This window comes from Oncorhynchus tshawytscha, linkage group LG01, assembly GCF_018296145.1.
Source record: "Oncorhynchus tshawytscha isolate Ot180627B linkage group LG01, Otsh_v2.0, whole genome shotgun sequence".
Taxonomy (NCBI): domain Eukaryota; kingdom Metazoa; phylum Chordata; class Actinopteri; order Salmoniformes; family Salmonidae; genus Oncorhynchus; species Oncorhynchus tshawytscha.
The window spans coordinates 89,548,506-89,569,561 of record NC_056429.1 but is presented as its reverse complement, the minus strand read 5'-3'; positions in this window follow the sequence as shown (position 1 = coordinate 89,569,561).

The following is a 21,056-nucleotide window of genomic DNA, read 5'->3' as shown; positions in this document are numbered from 1 at the left end:
AAGATTGATCAGTACACCAAGAACCTGCTGCTTGCAGCTTCTCATAAGAAGAGAAGCTTGGTGGTAAACATGTTATACCGTAGAACAGGTTGTTTGTGGTCTAATATACCACGGCTGTTAGCCAATCAGCATTCAGGGCTCGGTGCCACACAGTTTATACTGCAGAACAGGTTGTTTGTTTATAGGTCATTTTCTTGTATGGTTTGCCCTATTCCTACAGAGTAAAGAACATGTACATTGAAGGTGAAATGCAAAGGCAATTACATAAATATTACTTCACAAGTTATACCTATCTAATGGTTCATGTATGATTGAATCAGATTGTACATGAGCTTCTGTATAGACCTAGGCATAATGTTTGCCTCAGAATAAAATTGATATTGTCTACAAAATAAAAACAAGTAGGCTGCCAATACGATGCAGAAAACTATAGTAAACCATTTAGAGATAATATATGCAAAGAATACATATAAGTAGGAGAAGTTCAGTCTTCAGTGGTATATATAGCCTATAGTGGTACAGTTGAAGTCGGAAGTTACCATACACTAAGTTGACTGTGCCTTCAAGCAGCTTGGAAAAATCCAGAAAATGATGTCATGGCTTTAGAAGCTTCTGATAGGCTAATTGAAATAATTTGAGTCAATTGGAGTTGAACCTGTGGATGTATTTCAAGGCCTATCTTCAAACTCAGTGCCTCTTTGCTTGACATCATGGGGAAATTAAAAGAAATCAGCCAAGACCTCAGTTAAAAATAATTGTAGACCTCCACAAGCCTGGTTCATCCTTGGGAGCAATTTCCAAACGCCTGAAGGTACCATATTCATCTGTACAAACAATAGTACGCACGTATATACACCATGGGACCAAGCAGCCATCATTACCGCTCAGGAAGGAGACGCGTTCAGCACCTTGTGAAGATGCTGGAGGAAACAGGTACAAAAGTATCTGTATCCATAGTAAAACGAGTGCTATATCGACAGAACCTGAAAGGCCGCTCAGCAAGAAAGAAGCCACTGCTTCAAAACCGCCATACAAAAGCCAGACTACGGTTTGCAACTGCACATGGGTACAAAGAGCATACTTTTTTGAGAAATGTCCTCTGGTCTGATGAAACAAAAATAGAACTGTTTGGCCATAATGACCATTGTTATGTTTGGAGGAAAAAGGGGGAGGCTTGCAACCCGAAGAACACCAGCCCAACTGTGACGGGGGTGGCAGCATCATGTTGTGGGGATGCTTTGCTGCAGGAGGGTCTGGTGTACTTCACAAAATAGATGGCATCATGAGGCGGGAACATTATGTGGATTGAAGCAACATCCCAAGACATCAGTCAGGAAGTTAAAGCTGGGTTGCAAATGGGTCTTCCAAATGGACAATGACCCCAAGCATACTTCCAAAGTTGTGGCAAAATGGCTTAAGGATAACAACGTCAAGGTATTGGAGTGGCCATCACAAAGCCCTGACCTCAATCTTATAGAACATTTTTGGGCAGAACTGAAAAAGCGTGTGCGAGTAAGGACGCCTGCAAACCTGACTCAGTTACACCAGCTCTGTCAGGAGGAATGGGCCAAAATTCACCCAACCTTTTGTGGGAAGCTTGTGGAAGGCTACCCAAAATGTTTGACCCAAGTTAAACAATTTAAAGGCAATGCTAACAAATATTAATCGAGTGTATGTAAACTTCTGACCACTGGGAATGTGATGAAAGAAATACAAGCTGAAATAAAGACTTTGTTCAGGCGCCATGCAGGTATTAACCCTGCCGAAAGGAAAAGATTAGGATAGAGCACCACTACCAGACACACACACACACACACACACATCAGCAGAAGAGACTGCCTAGACTGTAGCCTGTTTGCCAGATAGCCAGTAGAGAGAAAAGACACCATATAGAAAACACACATCACAGCACAGGGGTAACCCCACCAATAATACTTCATACAATAATAATGGCAAAGCAATTTAATGGAAACTTCATAGAAACAATTGACAAGAACGAACCCAGTAAACAACAATTGAGGATTTGCAATAATCTGTATTACCTCCCAGTGGAGTGCAGAGGGTATGAATGGGTGTGTGTGTGGGTGTTCATAGACAAAACAAAGGCCTTAAGGTGTCCAAAATCTCCTCGGCCACATGTCAATACAGTTCAAATAACAACACACAATAAACTTGCAAGCAACCTCCCTTTAACTAAAATGTCAACCCAAATACTTCTGGCAGGGCAATAATAGTCCAGCGACACTGAACATCAAAGGGAAGCGCATTGAAGAATAAATAAAGTCTGCTGTAGTGATGGGTAGGCTCTAAGAGACGGCTCTTGTAGGTAAACGTTGGGAGTCGGCTCGCATATCAGAAGAGCCTAATCTATTTATAAAAAAATGTAACAAATTAAGATATGAATAATCAAAAGATTTAAATTAATAGAATTAACTAATCAAGCGCACACATTTGTTCTGACTGTCTGCTCAGACTAACAGCCTCACCTGTTGTCCCTGTCAATCAGACACGCAGTGTCAACCAATGAACCCAAGATATGTGAGGTGAGGGAGGGCCGAGTCTTCTCACTCACAGTCACACTTAGCAGCCGAGGAGAGAGAGGAAGGACAGCTGTGAAAACAACAGCTGAAAAATGAGTCGGAAGCACTGTAGCACTTGGATGCATTTTAATAATGTAGACAATGTTAGAGCACAGTGTAGAATTTGCCAAAACAAAATCTCATCTAAAGACGGTTCTACGCACAACCTACACCGGCATATGCGAACTGTGCACCCAACTGTGAAGCTAGCTGTAGCGAAGCTTCGAGAAACTAGCAGGCCTGCTAGTGATACTGGTGGAGCCAGCACCTCCACACGTGGAGATGTATCCACTCAGTCAAGTAGACCTACTCTACGACCCACAGCAACACAGTCTTCTATGGACCAGTTTATGCCAATGTCTATGTCTGTAGCAAAACAAGGCCAAATTGATATTGCATTGGCTAAAATGATTGCCACCGATTTCGAGACATTTTCGATCATGGAGGAGAGAGGTTTTAGAAATTATAGCAATAGTCTAAATCCAATGTACACAATTCCAAGCAGGAAAACCCTTTCAAAATCACTTATTCCACAACTGTACGAGAGCACACAGGCTTCAGTGTGGGAAAGAATCCAAAAAGCTACTGCAGTTTGCCTTACCACTGACTGCAAGACATCAAGGGTAACCACTTCTTACATGTCAGTTACATGTCACTTCATTGAAGATCTTTCAATGTCTAGCTGTCTTCTGGACTGCTTTGAGTTCAGCGACAGACACACCTCAGAGAACTTGGCAGAGGAACTGTTGAGAGTGGCCAGAGAATTGCAAGTAGATGGAAAAGTGGTCTGTTGTGTTAGCGACAAAGCAGCTACCATAACCAAAGCCATGAAAATGTTTAAATGGACCCATCATCCATGTCTTACCCACACAATCAACCTGATTGTAAGAAATGCTTTGAAGGTGATGAAGCCCACTGTGGACAAAGTGAAAGCAGCTGTGGAATACTTCTACAGGAACACAGTAGGTGCTGAAAAACTAAAGTCTACACAACGACAGATGGGGTAGCTGCCTGAGCTGAGGCCTAAACAAGACTGCACTACAAGGTGGAATTCAACATTTTATATGTTGAAGTGGTTTCTTGAGTAAAAGGATGCCATCATCTCTACCCTGACAATTGTCAATACAGCTGTTGATGCTCTAACCCAAGAGGAATGGGAGGTGGTGGAGGAGGTGTGCAGAGTCCTGGAACCCTTTGAGCAGGTCACTGTGGAGATCAGTGGAGAGAAGTGAGTAAGCAGTTATTACTACATCATTATTTAATCCAGCATTATATATTGTTACGTTCCCCAGTGTCTGTGCTGTTTTGGGTTTGAATGTGTTTGTGTGTGTGTGTTTCAGGATGGCTTCCTGGATTCCAAGCAGCTGATTGGTCGGCCCTGTTGCAGATTGGCGCTCTGACCCCGCCCTCTCGTCAGGGGATACAGCTGTCTGCAATTACCAACTCCTTCTGCAGCTTGAAAAGCCAGTGTTCCTTTGTTAGTAGAGCTTCTTTGTATGTGCTGTGCCGGTTGTTGGTCTGGTAAATTTGCTGAAAAGTATTTTGTAGCCGGTCCAGCAGAGGTATGTGTTTGCTATAGTACCTAGTGTTTTTGGTTTATTCAAATTGTTCACTGAGTTTGGTGACTTATTCTGTTTAATTTGTTCCCTGGGGTGAAGGGTAAGAAACCTTGGAAGTGTTTAGGCAAGAGGCCTGCGGATATACGTGGCGTTAAGAATAGGTAAGTAGTGGGTAGGCAGGTAAAGTAGGAGAGAGGACTTTTTAAAAAACATTTTTTGCTTTGGTTCCGTCCAGACCCTTTTCCCCACATTTACCTTATGGAAATAAATCCCCTGTTAATGGCAATATTCTCTGCCTCTGTCATCCTTACCCGCACCTACAATCACATACCTCTTTCACTCTATGGGGAGTTGAGTTGTAGCAGGGTGTTGCGTTCCCTCTTCCAAGAGGCGTAGGTAACACAATGGCATCTTTAAACCCACCGGATCCCGCTGCTCTGAGCTCCCTGTGATTGATGATTGAGGTGTGATGGTAGGCTGTGAGTTTGGCTGACTTGTTTTGTTTGCATGTGTTTAATAGGCTGCTGTGTACCATGGCTGCTTCAGCCGTCTTCCAGTTTATTGAAATGTCCCTGTTGATCGGTTGGTGGGATTGTGTAAAGTAGACCTTTGCGCTATAGTTGACCATTATGGACTCTTCGTCCCTGAGTAAGCCCTAAAGTCTGAGCTTTTGGTGCTAATCGGGGAGGGTTTAGTGAGAACAAATTTTCTCCTTGAAAGGTGAGAGGGAGGCTTCAGGAGAGGTGACTGGTAGACCTTTCGATGCCAAGTCAGCGGACGCCACGGAGGAAGTGGTCTCTCATACCCCTTTTACATTGCCCCGATTCTACCCTTTATCTTCTGATTCGGGTTGTTCAGACGGGACCGATAGGCTAAAGGTGAGGCTGGCCCGTTTGGAAATGGAGCAAAAAGATAAAGAGCGCGTTAGACAAATGGAGTTTGATTTAGAAATTAGGAAAATTTAAATGGAAGCCGACAAGGAGGTTAGGATCTGACAACTGGAGCTAGATGCTGGCTCCAGGGCGACTCCACAACCTGCCCATCATCAAGCCCACTTCGATGTAAGTAAAAAATATTGCTTTAGTCCCTTAATTCCGGGAGTCGGAAGTTGATTCCTATTTCTCTACATTTGAACGTGTGGCCGCTGCGCTGCATTGGCCACTCGAGGTTTGGCCGCTCCTGTTGCAACGTAAATTGTCTGGGAAAGCCCAGGAAGTAGTAGCCGCTCTTTCCCTGGAAGACAGTTTACAGTATGATATAGTTAAAACAACCGTGTTGCTGGCTTATTAGTTGGTGCCTGAAGCTTATAAGCGCTTCAGTAACCACAAAAAACCCTCTCATCGTACTTTTGAGTTTACAAGGGACAAAGAGTCTCTGTTTAATCGCTGATGTTCAGCCAGCAAAGCTAACACATTTGCTGATATTCAGGAGTTGATGCTGTTGGAGGATTTTAGAAGCAACCTGCCTGATCTCGACCCCGCCCTGAGCAACTGGGTACTGGACTTCCTGACGGGCCGCCCCCAGGTGGTGAGGGTAGGCAACAACATCTCCACCCCGCTGATCCTCAACACTGGGGCCCCACAAGGGTGCGTTCTGAGCCCTCTCCTGTACTCCCTGTTCACCCACGACTGCGTGGCCACGCACGCCTCCAACTCAATCATCAAATTTGCGGACGACACAACAGTGGTAGGCTTGATTACCAACAACGACAAGACGGCCTACAGGGAGGAGGTGAGGGCCCTCGGAGTGTGGTGTCAGGAAAATAACCTCACACTCAACGTCAACAAAACTAAGGAGATGATTGTGGACTTCAGGAAACAGCAGAGGGAACACCCCCCTATCCACATCGATGGAACAGTAGTGGAGAGGGTAGTAAGTTTTAAGTTCCTCGGCGTACACATCACAGACAAACTGAATTGGTCCACCCACACATACAGCATCGTGAAGAAGGCGCAGCAGCGCCTCTTCAAACTCAGGAGGCTGAAGAAATTCGGCTTGTCACCAAAAGCACTCACAAACTTCTACAGATGCCCAATCGAGAGCATCCTGTCGGGCTGTATCACCGCCTGGTACGGCAACTGCTCCGCCCACAACCGTAAGGCTCTCCAGAGGGTAGAGAGGTCTGCACAACGCATCACCGGGGGCAAACTACCTGCCCTCCAGGACACCTACACCACCCGATGTCACAGGAAGGCCATAAAGATCATCAAGGACAACAACCACCCGAGCCACTGCCTGTTCACCCCGCTATCATCCAGAAGGCGAGGTCAGTACAGGTGCATCAAAGCGGGGACCGAGAGACTGAAAAACAGCTTCTATCTCAAGGCCATCAGACTGTTAAACAGCCACCACTAACATTGAGTGGCTGCTGCCAACACACTGACTCAACTCCAGCCAATTTAATAATGGGAATTGATGGGAAATGATGTAAAATATATCACTAGCCACTTTAAACAATGCTACCTAATATAATGTTTACATACCCTACATTATTCATCTCATATGTATACGTATATACTGTACTCTATATCATCTACTGCATCTTTATGTAATACATGTATCACTAGCCACTTTAACTATGCCACTTTGTTTACATACTCATCTCATATGTATATACTGTACTCGATACCATCTACTGCATCTTGCCTATGCCGCTCTGTACCATCACTCATTCATATATCTTTATATACATATTCTTTATCCCCTTACACTTGTGTCTATAAGGTAGTAGTTTTGGAATTGTTAGCTAGATTACTTGTTGGTTATTACTGCATTGTCGGAACTAGAAGCACAAGCATTTCGCTACACTCGCATTAACATCTGCTAACCATGTGTATGTGACAAATCAAATTTGATTTGATTTGATAGAATTGTAGTTCATTTAAATGAACCAAGTGTCAACATTGGCCCAGGCAGCAGTGTTGGCAGATGAGTATGCTTTGACACGCAAGACTGTCTTTGGTGCGCCTCATTTTGAAGGCTGAACGATTACGTCATCAGTGCCTTGTTCAGGTCACTTTTACTCCGACGACCCTAAGCCGTCGCACGAATTCCGTGAATATTTTTACTGTCACCAAAAGGGTCATGTGATTGGGGACTGCCTGGTTTTGAAAAATAACCCGAAACAGTCCCTCTTACCATCCCCTAAATTAAAAAGCATGGGTTTCGTCGAGTCTGGCTCATCCGTTGGACCGAGTTATTGATTCAGCATTTGGGAAACTGGATCCTGTCTATGCTCCGTTTTATCTCTGCCGGTTGTGTTTCCTTAACTGGAGAACAAGCTGATCAAAAGCCTATCCAACTCTTACGAGAAACTGGGGCAGCACAGTCAGTAATCATTACTGACGCTTTACCCTGGTCTCCTGAAATGTATTGTGGCTCGCATGTCATATTTCAGTGTATAGAGACAAAAACTGTACCTGTACCATTACACTGGGTCCACTTAGTCAGAATTGGTATCAGGACGTTTCCGTGTTGGTGAGTGTCTACACTGCCAGTAAGAGGAGTCACATTTCTAGTGGGGAACAATATCGCTGGTGGTAATGTCACTCCTGTGTTAGAAGTAGTATACAACCCAGAAATCAAAACTGCAGATGATAAATTGGTTCAAGCATTTCCCAATGTTTTTTCTGCTTGTGTGTTAATGAGAGCACAATCTCGCAAGCTGGGAGATGTGGTGGATTTGTCTAGTTCCATTTTTGAGAATGGTGAGGTAGAAGACAAGGTACTGAGTATTCTTTCTGCAAGGCCTATGGTTTTTACCCCCTTAAACTAAGGCAGGGGAAAGCGAAATCGCGCCCCAATTACATTACATTATTTTGTCTGTTACCCCCGAGAAGGTGATTGAATGTCAAAAGGGAGACACCGGTCTTCGCAAGTTAAGCTTTGGTAATTTCCATTGAAGAAGCTAAAACTAGGGAGACCGCCTACTTTACGGAAGCATGAGTTTTGATGCGTAAATGGGCAGCTCATGACACCGTTAGTGACTGGAGTCAAGTGGTTGTTCCTACGCCGTTCCAACAGCAAGTGCTGTTACTCGCCCATGACCAGGCGTGGTTAGGACATTTGGGGATCATGAAGACCTATAACCGAGTCCTTCGACATTTTTTCTGGCCAGGTTGAAGTCTGACGTGGTCCAAATTTTAGAACATGTCATGTATGTCAACTCACTGGGAAAGCGAATCAAACAGTTCCTTGTGCACCGCTCTGCCCGATTCCTGTGGTGGGGGAACCGTTTGAACGAGTGATAATTGATTGTGTAGAGTGATAATTGATTGTGTAGGTCCGTTTCAGAAAACTAGGTCAGGTAACCAGTTCTTACTAACAATAATGTGCAGTGCTACTCGATACCCAGAGACTATCCATCTTCGTACTATAATGGCTACGACTGTGGTGAAGGCACAAGTGAAGTTCTTCTCTGTTTGGACTCCCTGTAGTAATCCAAACTGATCAGGGAACCAACTTTATGTGAACTGTTCTCAAATGTGTTAAAGACGCTGTGTATTTCCCATCAGGTCTCCAGTCCGTATCATCCGGAGAGTCAAGAGGCCCTCGAACGCTGGCATCAGACGCTAAAGGCGATGCTACGCAAGTATTGCATGGATACCAGTACCGATTGGGATGAGGAGGTGCCCTTTGTCGTATTTGCTATTAGGGAAACAATACAAGAGTCCTTAAATCAAATCAAATCAAATGTATTTATATAGCCCTTCGTACATCAGCTGATATCTCAAAGTGCTGTACAGAAACCCAGCCTAAAACCCCAAACAGCAAGCAATGCAGGTGTAGATGCACGGTGGCTAGGAAAAACTCCCTAGAAAGGCCAAAACCTAGGAAGAAACCTAGAGAGGAACCAGGCTATGTGGGATGGCCAGTCCTCTTCTGGCTGTGCCAGGTGGAGATTATAACAGACCATGGCCAAGATGTTCAAATGTTCATAAATGACCAGCATGGTCCAATAATAATGAGGCAGAACAGTTGAAACTGGAGCAGCAGCACGGCCAGGTGGACTGGAGACAGCAAGGAGTCATCATGTCAGGTAGTCCTGAGGTATGCTCCTAGGGCTCAGGTCCTCAGAGAGAGAGAGAGAGAGAGAGAAAGAAACAGAGAAAGAGAATTAGAGAGAGCACACTTAAATTCACACAGGACACCGAATAGGACAGGAGAAGTACTCCAGATATAACAAACTGACCCTAGCCCCCCGACACAAACTACTGCAGCATAAATACTGGAGGCTGAGACAGGAGGGGTCAGGAGACACTGTGGCCCCATCCGAGGACACCTCCAAACAGGGCCAAACAGGAAGGATATAACCCCACCCACTTTGCCAAAGCACAGCCCCCACACCACTAGAGGGATATCTTCAACCACCAACATACCATCCTGAGACAAGGCCAAGTATAGCCCACAAAGATCTCCAGCACGGCACAATCCAAGGGAGGGGGCGCCAACCCAGACAGGAAGATCACATCAGTGACTCAACCCACTCAGGTGACGCACCCCTCCCAGGGACGGTATGAAAGAGCCCCAGTAAGCCAGTGACTCTGTAATAGGGTTAGAGGCAGAGAATCCCAGTGGAAAGAGGGGAACGGCCAGGCAGAGACAGCAAGGGCGGTGCATTGCTCCAGAGCCTTTCCGTTCACCTTCCCACTCCTGGGCCAGACTACACTCAATCATATAACCCACTGAAGAGATGAGTCTTCAGTAAAGACTTAAAGGTTGAGACCGAGTTTGCGTCTCTTACATGGGTAGGCAGACCGTTCCATAAAAATGGAGCTCTATAGGAGAAAGCCCTGCCTCTGGCTGTTTGCTTAGAAATTCTAGGGACAATTAGGAGGCCTGCATCTTGTGACCGTAGCGTACGTGTAGGTATGTACGGCAGGACCAAATCAGAGAGATAGGTAGGAGCAAGCCCATGTAATGCTTTGTAGGTTAGCAGTAAAACCTTGAAATCAAGCCCTTGCCTTGACATGAAGCCAGTGTCTAGCACATGAAGCCAGAGGCTAGCACTGGAGTAATATGATCACATTTTTTGGTTCTAGTCAGGATTCTAGCAGCCGTATTTAGCACTAACTAAAGTTTATTTAGTGCTTTATCCGGGTAGCCGGAAAGTAGAGCATTGCAGTAGTCTACCCTAGAAGTGACAAAAGCATGGATTAATTTTTCTGCATCATTTTTGGACAGAAAGTTTCTGATTTTTGCAATGTTACGTAGATGGAAAAAAGCTGTCCTTGAAATGGTCTTGATATGTTCTTCAAAAGAGAGTTCAGGGTCCTTAGGGTTCAGCCCTGCTGACCTTGTGTTTGGACACACCCCCTGGGTCCGCTAAAGTTTTGAAGGTGTCACGCCCTGGTCGAAGTATTTTGTGTTTATCTTCATGTATTGGGTCAGGCCAGGGTGTGGCATGGGTTTTTGTATGTGGTGTGTATATATTGGGATTGTAGCTAGTGGGGTGATCTAGCAAAGTCTATGGCTGTCTGGAGTGGTTCTCAATCAGAGGCAGGTGTTTATCGTTGTCTCTGTTGGGAACCATATTTAGGCAGCCATATTCTTTGAGTTTGTCGTGGGTGATTGTCCTTAGTGTCCTTGTTCCTGTCTTTGTTAGTTTTCACAAGTATAGGCTGTTTCGGTTTTCGTTTCGTTCATTTACGTTCTTTGTTTTGTAGTGTTTGTATTTATTTGTGTTTACGTTCGTTCATTAAACATGGATCGCAATCTACACGCTGCATTTTGGTCCGACTCTCCTTCACCACATGAAAACCGTTACAGAATCACCCACCACAAACGGACCAAGCAGTGTGTCAACAGGCAGGAGCAGCCCAAAGAGGAGAAGCGCAATAAGGATTTCTGGACATGGGAGGAAATCCTCGACGGGAGAGGACCCTGGGCTAAACCAGGGGAGTGTAGCCACCCAAAGGTGTAGCAGGAGAAGAGGCAACAGGAGCAGCCCAAAGAGGAGGACAGTATGGACTATACTTCTTGGGAGGAGATAGACAGGTGGGCGGTCGACCCAGGGAGAGAGCCGGTGCCCGCCTGGGATTCGATGGAGCAGTGCGCAGAAGGTTATCGGAGAATGGAGTTGGCGAAGCAAGCACGGCGGTGCGGACGGAAGCCCGAGAGTCAGCCCCAAAAATGTATTGGGGGGCTCACAGGGAGTATGGTTACGCCAGGTAGGAGACCTGCGCAAACTCCCTGTGCTTGCCGGGGGCTAGAGAGACCGGTCAGGTACCGTGTTATGCAGTGGTGCGCACGGTGTCCCCAGTGCGGGTGCATAGCCCGGTGCGGTATATTCCAGCTCCGCGTATCGGCCGGGCTAGAGTGGGCATCGAGCCAGGTAAGGTTGGGCAGGCTCGGTGCTCAAGAGCTCCAGTGCGCCTGCACGGTCCGGTCTATCCAGTACCACCTCCACACACCAGCCCTCCGGTGGCAGCTCCCCGCACCAGGCTTCCTGTGCGTGTCCTCGGTTCAGTACCACCAGTGCCAGCACCACGCATCAGGCCTACAGTGCGCCTCGCCTCTCCAGCGCTGCCGGAGCCTTTCTCCTCTCCTGCGCTGCCGGAGTCTCCCGCCTGTTCAGCGCAGCCAGAGCCTTCCTCCTCTACAGCGCTGCTGGAGTCTCCCGCCTGTTCAGCGCAACCAGAGCTGCCAGCCTGCATGGAGCAGCCAGAGCAGCCAGCCTGCATGGAGCAGCCAGAGCTGTCAGTCTGCATGGAGCAGCCAGAGCTGTCAGTCTGCATGGAGCAGCCAGAGCTGTCAGTCTGCATGGAGCAGCCAGAGTTGTCAGTCTGCATGAAGCAGCCAGAGCTGCCAGTCTGCAAGGAGCTGCCAGTCTGCACGGAGCCGCCAGAGCTGCCAGTCTGTAAGAAGCCGCCAGAGCTGTCAGCCTACATGGAGCAGCCAGAGCCGCCAGTCAGCGTGGAGCAGCCAGAGGCGCCAGTCAGCATGGAGCAGCCAGATCTTTCAGTCTGCCAGGATCCGCCAGTCAGCCAGACTCTTCCAGATCTGCCAGTCAGCCAGACTCTTCCAGATCCGCCAGTCAGCCAGACTCTTCCAGATCCGCCAGTCAGCCAGACTCTTCCAGATCCGCCAGTCGGCTCTTCCAGATCCGCCAGTCGGCCAGACTCTTCCAGATCCGCCAGTCAGCCAGACTCTTCCAGATCTGCTAGTCAACCAGACTCTTCCAGATCTGCCAGTCAACCAGACTCTTCCAGATCTGCCAGTCAACCAGACTCTTCCGGATCTGCCGGTCGGCCAGACTCTTCCAGATCCGCCAGTCAGCCAGACTCTTCCAGATCCGCCAGTCGGCCAGACTCTTCCAGATCCGCCAGTCAACCAGACTCTTCCAGATCTGCCAGTCAATCAGACTCTTCCAGATCTGCCAGTCAACCAGACTCTTCCGGATCTGCCGGTTGGCCAGACTCTTCCGGATCTGCCAGTCAGCTGGGCTCTTCCAGATCTGCTAGTCGACCAGACTCTTCCAGATCTGCTAGTCAACCGGACTCTTCCAGATCCGCCAGTCAGCCGGGATCTGCCAGAACTGCCAGTCGGCCAGGATCCGCCAGTCAGCCAGGATCCGCCAGTCGGCCAGGATCCGCCAGTCGGCCAGGATCCGCCAGTCAGCCAGGATCCGCCAGTCAGCCAGGATCTGCCAGCCAGCCAGGATCTGGTAGATCCATCAACCTGCCTGAGCTTCCTCTCACTCCCGAGCTTCCTCTCACTCCCGAGCTTCCTCTCACTCCCGAGCTTCCTCTCACTCCCGAGCTTTCTCTCACTCCCGAGCTTTCTCTCACTCCCGAGCTTTCTCTCACTCCCGAGCTTCCCCTCAGTCCCGAGCTGCCTCAGTCATGAGCTGTCCTTCAGTCCCGATCTGCTCCTCAGTCCAGTGGGGTTCTGGGTGAGGACTACTAGGCCATGGTCGGCGGCGAGGGTGGACTATCCAGGGACGTTGACTGAGTGTGGTCCACGTCCCGCGCCGGAGTGGACCGCCCACCCGGACCCTCCCTATTGTTTTGAGGTGCGTTCGGGAGTCCGCACCTTAGGGGGGGGGTTCTGTCACGCCCTGGTCAAAGTATTTTGTGTTTATCTTCATGTATTGGGTCAGGCCAGGGTGTGGCATGGGTTTTTGTATGTGGTGTGTATATATTGGGATTGTAGCTAGTGGGGTGATCTAGCAAAGTCTATGGCTGTCTGGAGTGGTTCTCAATCAGAGGCAGGTGTTTATCGTTGTCTCTGATTGGGAACCATATTTAGGCAGCCATATTCTTTGAGTTTGTCGTGGGTGATTGTCCTTAGTGTCCTTGTTCCTGTCTTTGTTAGTTTTCACAAGTATAGGCTGTTTCGGTTTTCGTTTCGTTCATTTACGTTCTTTGTTTTGTAGTGTTTATATTTATTCGTGTTTACGTTCGTTCATTAAACATGGATCGCAATCTACGCTGCATTTTGGTCCGACTCTCCTTCACCACATGAAAACCGTTACAGAAGGAGCATATCCTATTTCCTACACCAAGTAGCGCCCCTAAAATTGTGTTGGATTATGTCAGTAAGATGCAGGAGAGACTGCACGCCGCATGTACGTTAGCCAAAAAGTCTCTCTCCTCATCTCAAAAATGCATGAAATTATATTATGACAAAGAGGATGGTCTTTCTTTTGCACCAGGGGATCAAGTTATAGTTTTGCCAATCCCTGGCTCATCTCTGTCGGCACGTTTTTCTGGGCCATATCTTGTGGAAAAGAAACTCGGTGACACCAATTATGTGATATAGACCCCAGAATGTAGGTGTTCTTCCCATGTGTGTCATGTTAACATGCTGAAAGCATATCATATGCGTGACTTTCCAGACAGCTCCTCAGGTAAGCTGGTCCAGCCCGCCATCTCCTGTGTGTATGCAGTGGTGCTGAAGCCTGGCTGGGACCAAGAGGATAAGGAGGACGGATTGGAGTTACGCCATACGTTACAGCAATGTGAACGCTTATGTACGTCCCCCTTATGTACGGACTATCGTCGTGTAAATGCCATTACAAAGTCTGATTCTTTTCCTCTACCTCGCTTAGATGACTGCATTGAAAGAATTGGCAGGTGCCTCTGGCCTCTCGAGATTCTGACATCTCGGCTTTCATTACGCCTGATAACTTCGTACAATACACTGTGATGCCCTTTGGAATGTGTAATGCACCTGCTACTTTTCAGCACCAAGTTAACATTGTTTGCATGTGCCAAATTGTACTGCTTACCTTGACGATGTGGTGAATCATTCATCTACTTGGTCTGATCACCTCGCCACCTTAAAGTGTGTTTCAGCGGTTGGAGAAGGCTTCTTTAACCCTCAATATTGCCAAGTGTGAGTTTGCGAAGGCTACTGTAACTTAGGGAAGAAAGTGGGATGAGGTCAAGTGCGCCCAGTAACTGGCAAAGTGGAAGCAATTGTTGCTTTTCCTTCTCCCATGACTCTCCCCCAGTTGCGCAGATTCATGGAGATGGTAGAATACTATCGTACGTTCTATAAGAATTTTTCAACGATAGTAGCTCCCCTTTCATCTCTGCTCAGTCCTAAAGTAACATTTAAGTGGTCCCAGGACTCTAACTATGCTTTTGAATCTGCCAAACCGCTACTTTGTAGTGCCCCAGTGCTTGCCGCCCCAGCATTGACAAACCTTTTAAGTTGAAGGTAGATGCTAGTATAGTGGGGGTGGGTGCGGTTCTCTTGCAGGAAGATGAAGAGAGAGTGGATCGGCCCGTCAGTTTGTTCTCCTGTAAGTTCAACTCATGTCAGTCAAGGTACTCCGCCACTGAACAAGAGACACTGGCTTTATTGCTAGCCTTACAGTTTGAGGAATATGTAGGCTCCAGTGCCTAGCCTGTACTGGTCTTCACGGACCATAATCCTTTAGTGTTTCTTAGGCAAATGTACAATCAGAACAGCCGCCTTATTCAGTGGGCTCTGATTGTATAGGGATACAATATACAGATTTGGCAAATGTGGTTACTGAACCCGCTCTATCGCGGGTTCAGTAAATACAGTTTTATTTGTCACATACACATGGTTAGTAGATGTTAATGCGAGTGTAGCGAAATGCTTGTGCTTCTAGTTCCAACAATGCAGTAATATCCAACGAGTAATGTAACCTAACAATTTCACAACAATTACCTTATACACACACAAGTGTAAAGGAATGAATAAGAATATGTACATAAAAAGGATATATGAATGAGTGATGGTATAGAATGGCATAGGCAAGATGCAGTGGATGGTATAGAGTACAGTATATACATACAGTGGGGCAAAAAAGTATTTGGTCAGCCACCAATTGTGCAAGTTCTCCCACATAAAAAGATGAGAGAGGCCTGTAATTTTCATCATAGGTACACCTCAACTAAGACAGACAAAATGAGAAGAAAAAAATCCAGACAATCACATGTAGGATTTTTAATGAATTTATTTGCAAATTATGGTGGAAAATAAGTATTTTACGTTGGTAACCAGTTTATAATAACAATCAGGCACCTCAGGGGTTTGTGATATATGTCCAATATACCGTGGCTAAGGGCTGTGTCCAGGAATGTTAACTGTGGAAAATTGGCCATATACCAAACCACCCCGGGCCTTATTGCTTAAATATAGCCTACAGTTTACAAGACATCAGGACGCATGCAACACGGTTTGACAACAAAATCTTCTTCAGGCAGCGTCAACGTTATTATATTTATATATGTTTTTAGATGTTTATGGTTCAAAATTTGGAGTGAAGTGAATACTCCATGCAATAAAGTCTCCTAATGCAGACACCCAAACCACCACAAGGGTGCACTAGTAGATTAGCTATTTCCTCCATATTCATATTCTATGAATCAGTTTGCTTCAAATTCCTGTACACTATACCCAGTCTTTCCCAGATAAGACTCACAAGGACCCCTATGGCAACATCCAGGCCCCATAATTGTTTGTTTTTTCTGTAAAATCAACAGAAGCAGAAATGTCTTAAAGCAGGGGGAAAGAGTGGTTGAGGAACCATCATGGGGGACACTGCTCACGCCTTTGGATTTCACATAGCTGGTGTGTTAAATTCTGAGGGCTTGGGTCCTATGGTTTGAAAATGTACTGAATGACACCTATGAAGGTCTGTTATAACTAGACATACCAAGCCTCCACTTACCTCCCCCCACCCAGATGTAAAATGATGAGGACAGGACCTCAATAGGTGTTATTTTGAGATTTAAAATGGGTTTATTGGTAGCCAATTAAATTCTTTAATTCTACAGTAGTTGTTTTGTCAAGTATTCAATAAACAAGGTAGCCTATCCCCAGATGAATAGGAGTGGTATGTTACATTATGCCTAAAGATGTGTAAAGAAGTCTTACTGTCGCTATGTCAGATTTCCTGTTTAGTCAGACTCTCCTGAATGTACTGTATATGTTATGGACATCTGCTTGACATTTCAATGAGATCTGATAAGTGCTACTACGAATATGTTGAGATAAGAGAATGCAGACTACCAATGCCACTGGGGTAAAAAAAAAAAGAACATATCCAAAATTCAATTAGTTCACCTCTAGGTTTTGAGGAAATTGTAATGTATTTAATTTGACAAAACTATCGTTGGATAGCTTCTAGTGTTGTATGTTTTCACAATCTTTTCCCATTGCAACAGAAAATAGTTTGATGCTATTTATTTCTAGGTGGGGAAATGAATGATGTTGGATCCTACTTCATGCTACAGTACAACCGTATAATATTATTACAACCAGCATGTTGTAACATTAAACTACAAACTTTCTGCCGTACTGAGAACAGCCTCTGAAGTCTCTATACAGTAGACCGGGCTACTGTAGAGCCTGAAAATGAAAACGGAGGTCTTCTCTTTCACAACTTGTAAGCTGGTTTAACACCATGGAACCTGCTCCCCTCGAGGACCAATGGTATCACTAGAAAACAATAGAAACCAGGAAGAGGGGAAATGACCTGTCCTTGGAATCTAAAAATGTCATCAGGATGTTGTTCCAAAATATGGGAAGTTTCTTTCTGTGAATCAGTGAGAGGCTAGCATCTGTGTTCAGGTCAGACCCTGGGGGGGGCAGAGCACACTGAAGGTCTGGAAAGACCATGGTAATGACTGGATGGTGGACATTGTCTATATGCTCCTACTTGTTACATCTATTTCTGATCTAATATCTAAATTGGGGTATGATCATATATTCCAGCTATGGAAGAGCAACAGAGAAATGGGACGGAGTTGTAAATGATGTTGCTTTACCTGTGTGGGCAGATGTATGTAACTATATAACAAATGTAACTGACTAATATAATTTCTTATTCAGATGATCTTCAGAGTAGAACTGGTTGTGATACTCTCATTCACCACACAGACTTGGGTCCTGTAACATAATACTGTAAGCCCTCTGTAGTTAGGGTTAGGGTTACTGTAGCAATGTTTTTGAAATAATAGTGTGAAAATAAACACACCAATGGACTTTGTCCCTTTAAACAAATAGCCCCTCCAAAACAACCAGCTCTCCATTGCCACAAGGGACCAGACTGTCAACAGTATCAACACTGTGACAGAAATTCCAAACAACCAAGCTAACTAAAGAATGATCTTTCTTTGGTCATGTTTAACAGGTGAGAGTGATTTGAGGAAAGACACCATCCATACAAGATATATGACTCGTGGTCATTCGATACCACACTGAACAAAACAGTACTTGTTACTTAAACTGGGGGAGACCTTAAGACTCCTGGCAGTATATGAATAATGATGGCTCTCAGTTGAGCTGCCTGCAGACATTGCTGATCCCTGCTGGGATATGATGGGCTGCTTTCCCACAGGCAAACTGGCCACCTCTAATGGTATTAACCTTATTTACCCTCCAGAAGAATGACTCCTCTTAACACCAGTGTCAAACAGTGACGCAGACGCCCTGAATGGTCTCCTTGTACAGGCTCCAGAGAAACTGCAAGTTGTCCTTAAACTTGACAGATTGCTCTGGAGACGGACCCCAGAACACTAGGAACCTAGGATCACAGAAGCACAGTCAGCTTGAAATGTCTGCTGCCAACAACATCTCTTTAATGGCTCACACTGCAGGTATTCATAAGCTGATCTAGCCTGTAAAAGCCCACAGTTTGTAATGCCTGGACAATAATATTGTAATGTTACCATGACTTGAAATGGTTTGGCGTCAAGACCACTCCAAACCGGTAGTGTCTAATTTTGTTGAAAACTACTTGCATAACAAGTTTGTCAGGGAAGTACATCCCCTCTTGATCCCCCAGCAGTCCAGATTTAGAGAGAAGTCTGAGTGAAATGCTTTCCTCAAGGTACTCAGTTAAAATATAAGTCTGCTAAATAAGACAGATACAAGCAAACAAGACTTGATGTTCATAGTCACTGCATTCTGCAGACCTCCCAGTCCATTATTATACACTGTCTGCCTGGTATTTTTAGACCTTAAGAGATGTGGGATATTTGTATTGCATAACGACAAATATCCCACATATTAGATGTGCTATGATGACCAGTAGACTTGTAGCTTAGAGGTTCAAAACCGTTTTAGCACTCAATACATGTACTGTATGTAACCGATGTGAAATGGCTAGCTAGTTAGCGGTGGTGCGCGCTAATAGCGTTTCAATCGGTGACGTCACTCGCTCTGAGGCCTTGAAGTAGTTGTTCCCGTTGCTCTGCAAGGGCCGCTTGATGGGTAACGATGCTTCGTGGGTTTCAGCTGTTGATGTGTGCAGAGGGTCTAAAGTTCGAGCCCAGGTTGGGGCGAGGAGAGGGATGGAAGTTCAACTTTGGTCAAAAGGGGGGTGAGTGTAACCGATGTGAAATGGCTAGCTAGTTAGCAGTGGTGCGCGCAAATAGCATTTCAATCGGGTGACGTCACTCGCTCTGAGACCTGAAGTAGTTGTTCCCCTTGCTCAGCAAGGGCCGTGGCTTTTGTGGCTCGATGGGTAACGATGCTTCGTGGGTGACTGTTGTTGATGTGTGCAGAGGGTCCCTGGTTTGAGCAAGGAGAGGGACAGAAGCTATACTGTTACATGTACAGTACATATCCATTTGAATCGATGCCGGCAATATTTTCCATTAAATTGGCACAGAATTACATTACCAGAAAGGAAATTAACAATCAAAGAAACATTCCCTCCTACTGCTCTGAAAGGCCCAATGTCTTCTTTCAGGCAGTGATGCCCCCACAGTCCTTCATGGTACACAGAGTTTGCCATTGTTCCACCTCACATCAATATTGGGGGATGGACAGCCTGGGAGGCAGTGGACAGAGAGCATCAAAAGAGTCAACCATGGAAGAGGAGGGCAAGGGGGTGGGACTTGAGTGTTCACTAAACACACACAAAGGGAGCTGGGATCACTTGGCATGTCTACTGAGGGTCACTGGGAGCATTCTGGGCCCTGATGGGAACCCTGGCACTGCTAATCTTAAGAGGTCAGACAGGAAACCGGAAGTTGTCATGTGAGCTGATTCGTAAACACCTGCCTGGGTAGATTTCCATCCTGTCACTGTCATGTCATACCCCGTGTTTGAAGGGGCTGGGGGATGGAATATCTACTTTGTGTGTCATCCTTGTCAGCAAGACAGAGCCTGATACAAAGTCCAGCAGAGGCTTCCACAATAACAGGAATGGCCTCTCCCCTGTCTGCCTACCACACCAACCCCTCATCTCTCACCCACCCTCCTTCCACCCTCTCTGGTTAATTGTTTGAGCATCAGAGGGCAGTGGCTTTGAGCTGGGTGATGCTGGCTGGTAAATGTTTGATAGTTGGGGGCACTGAGGACCAAGGACACCATGACACCCTGCAATGGACAATGTGTATTAAGTTGAACACCGGTCACTGTGCAAAAAAAGTGACCAAACAAGGGCCCCCTCATCTGAGATGTGAATATGTAATGGGGCAGTTGCAGCTCTCAGCCTACTGATTCACAAGTCAATTGTTTCATTGGTGGCCCTATTGAGCCCTTTTAGAATGGGTGACCTGTGGTGTGAAAAGAGCCTGCACCCATTCACACTCATGGGAGACTGTTTATCAGGACTTACATACTGAGGACAGGTATGTGCTGTCAGTGGGGTAGGATAGTCAATGGAAATAGTTTCCCCATGACGACACTCTTCAAATTGACTTATTAGAACGTTATGAATAACTATAAGTGATAGCCAGATTAAAGATGGGGAAGTGCTGTAGTAGTACTCTGGCTTCAAGCAGGCAAACATGTGCTTGGGAAAACAATAGAACCAGCAATTCTCTTCATCAGATGTGGTGATTTGAATGAGATGTAGCTTTGGATTCTTGTTTACTAGATCAATGAGAGTCCTCTTTAAAGGTCACCCTTGCTGAGAATAGAAGCATCCCCCAACACACCCACACACATCCATGGGAAACACGAAAGACTTGACCGTTAGGGAGTTGACCATCTACTCAGGTCAAAGTTACCTTACAACCAAAAGAGAACTTCACAGTAACATTTCCCTTTATTCGGTAGTACAGATCCTCAACATTTGTTGCAACATCTAGAATAACAGTATAACTGCAGCTTGGTCTGCTTGAGGACATTCTCTAAGCATTCCTGTAGAGAGTGGGAAAGAGGCTGAGGCTTCCATTGAGTTCACATGAAAATGTCTGAATCAAGACACCCCTAAATCACAGCAAATGTGCTGCTCTGCCGTTGAGACTACAAAGTCCTCGCCGCCTCCTCCATGCAAACGCGTCACAGTGCAGAACGCATTGACCTTTCAGATTTCATTAAGCATTAGGGGGAGTGAGGCTGGGGGAACAGTCCCAGTGTGCTGTAATTAGAATCTAACAAGGGAAAAGTTGAGGGAGCATTAGGGGAGTGCCTGGTGGAGCATGAAGACCACATAGAAACAGTTGACAACGAAAATGAAGGGGTTAGAGGGTCTACGATA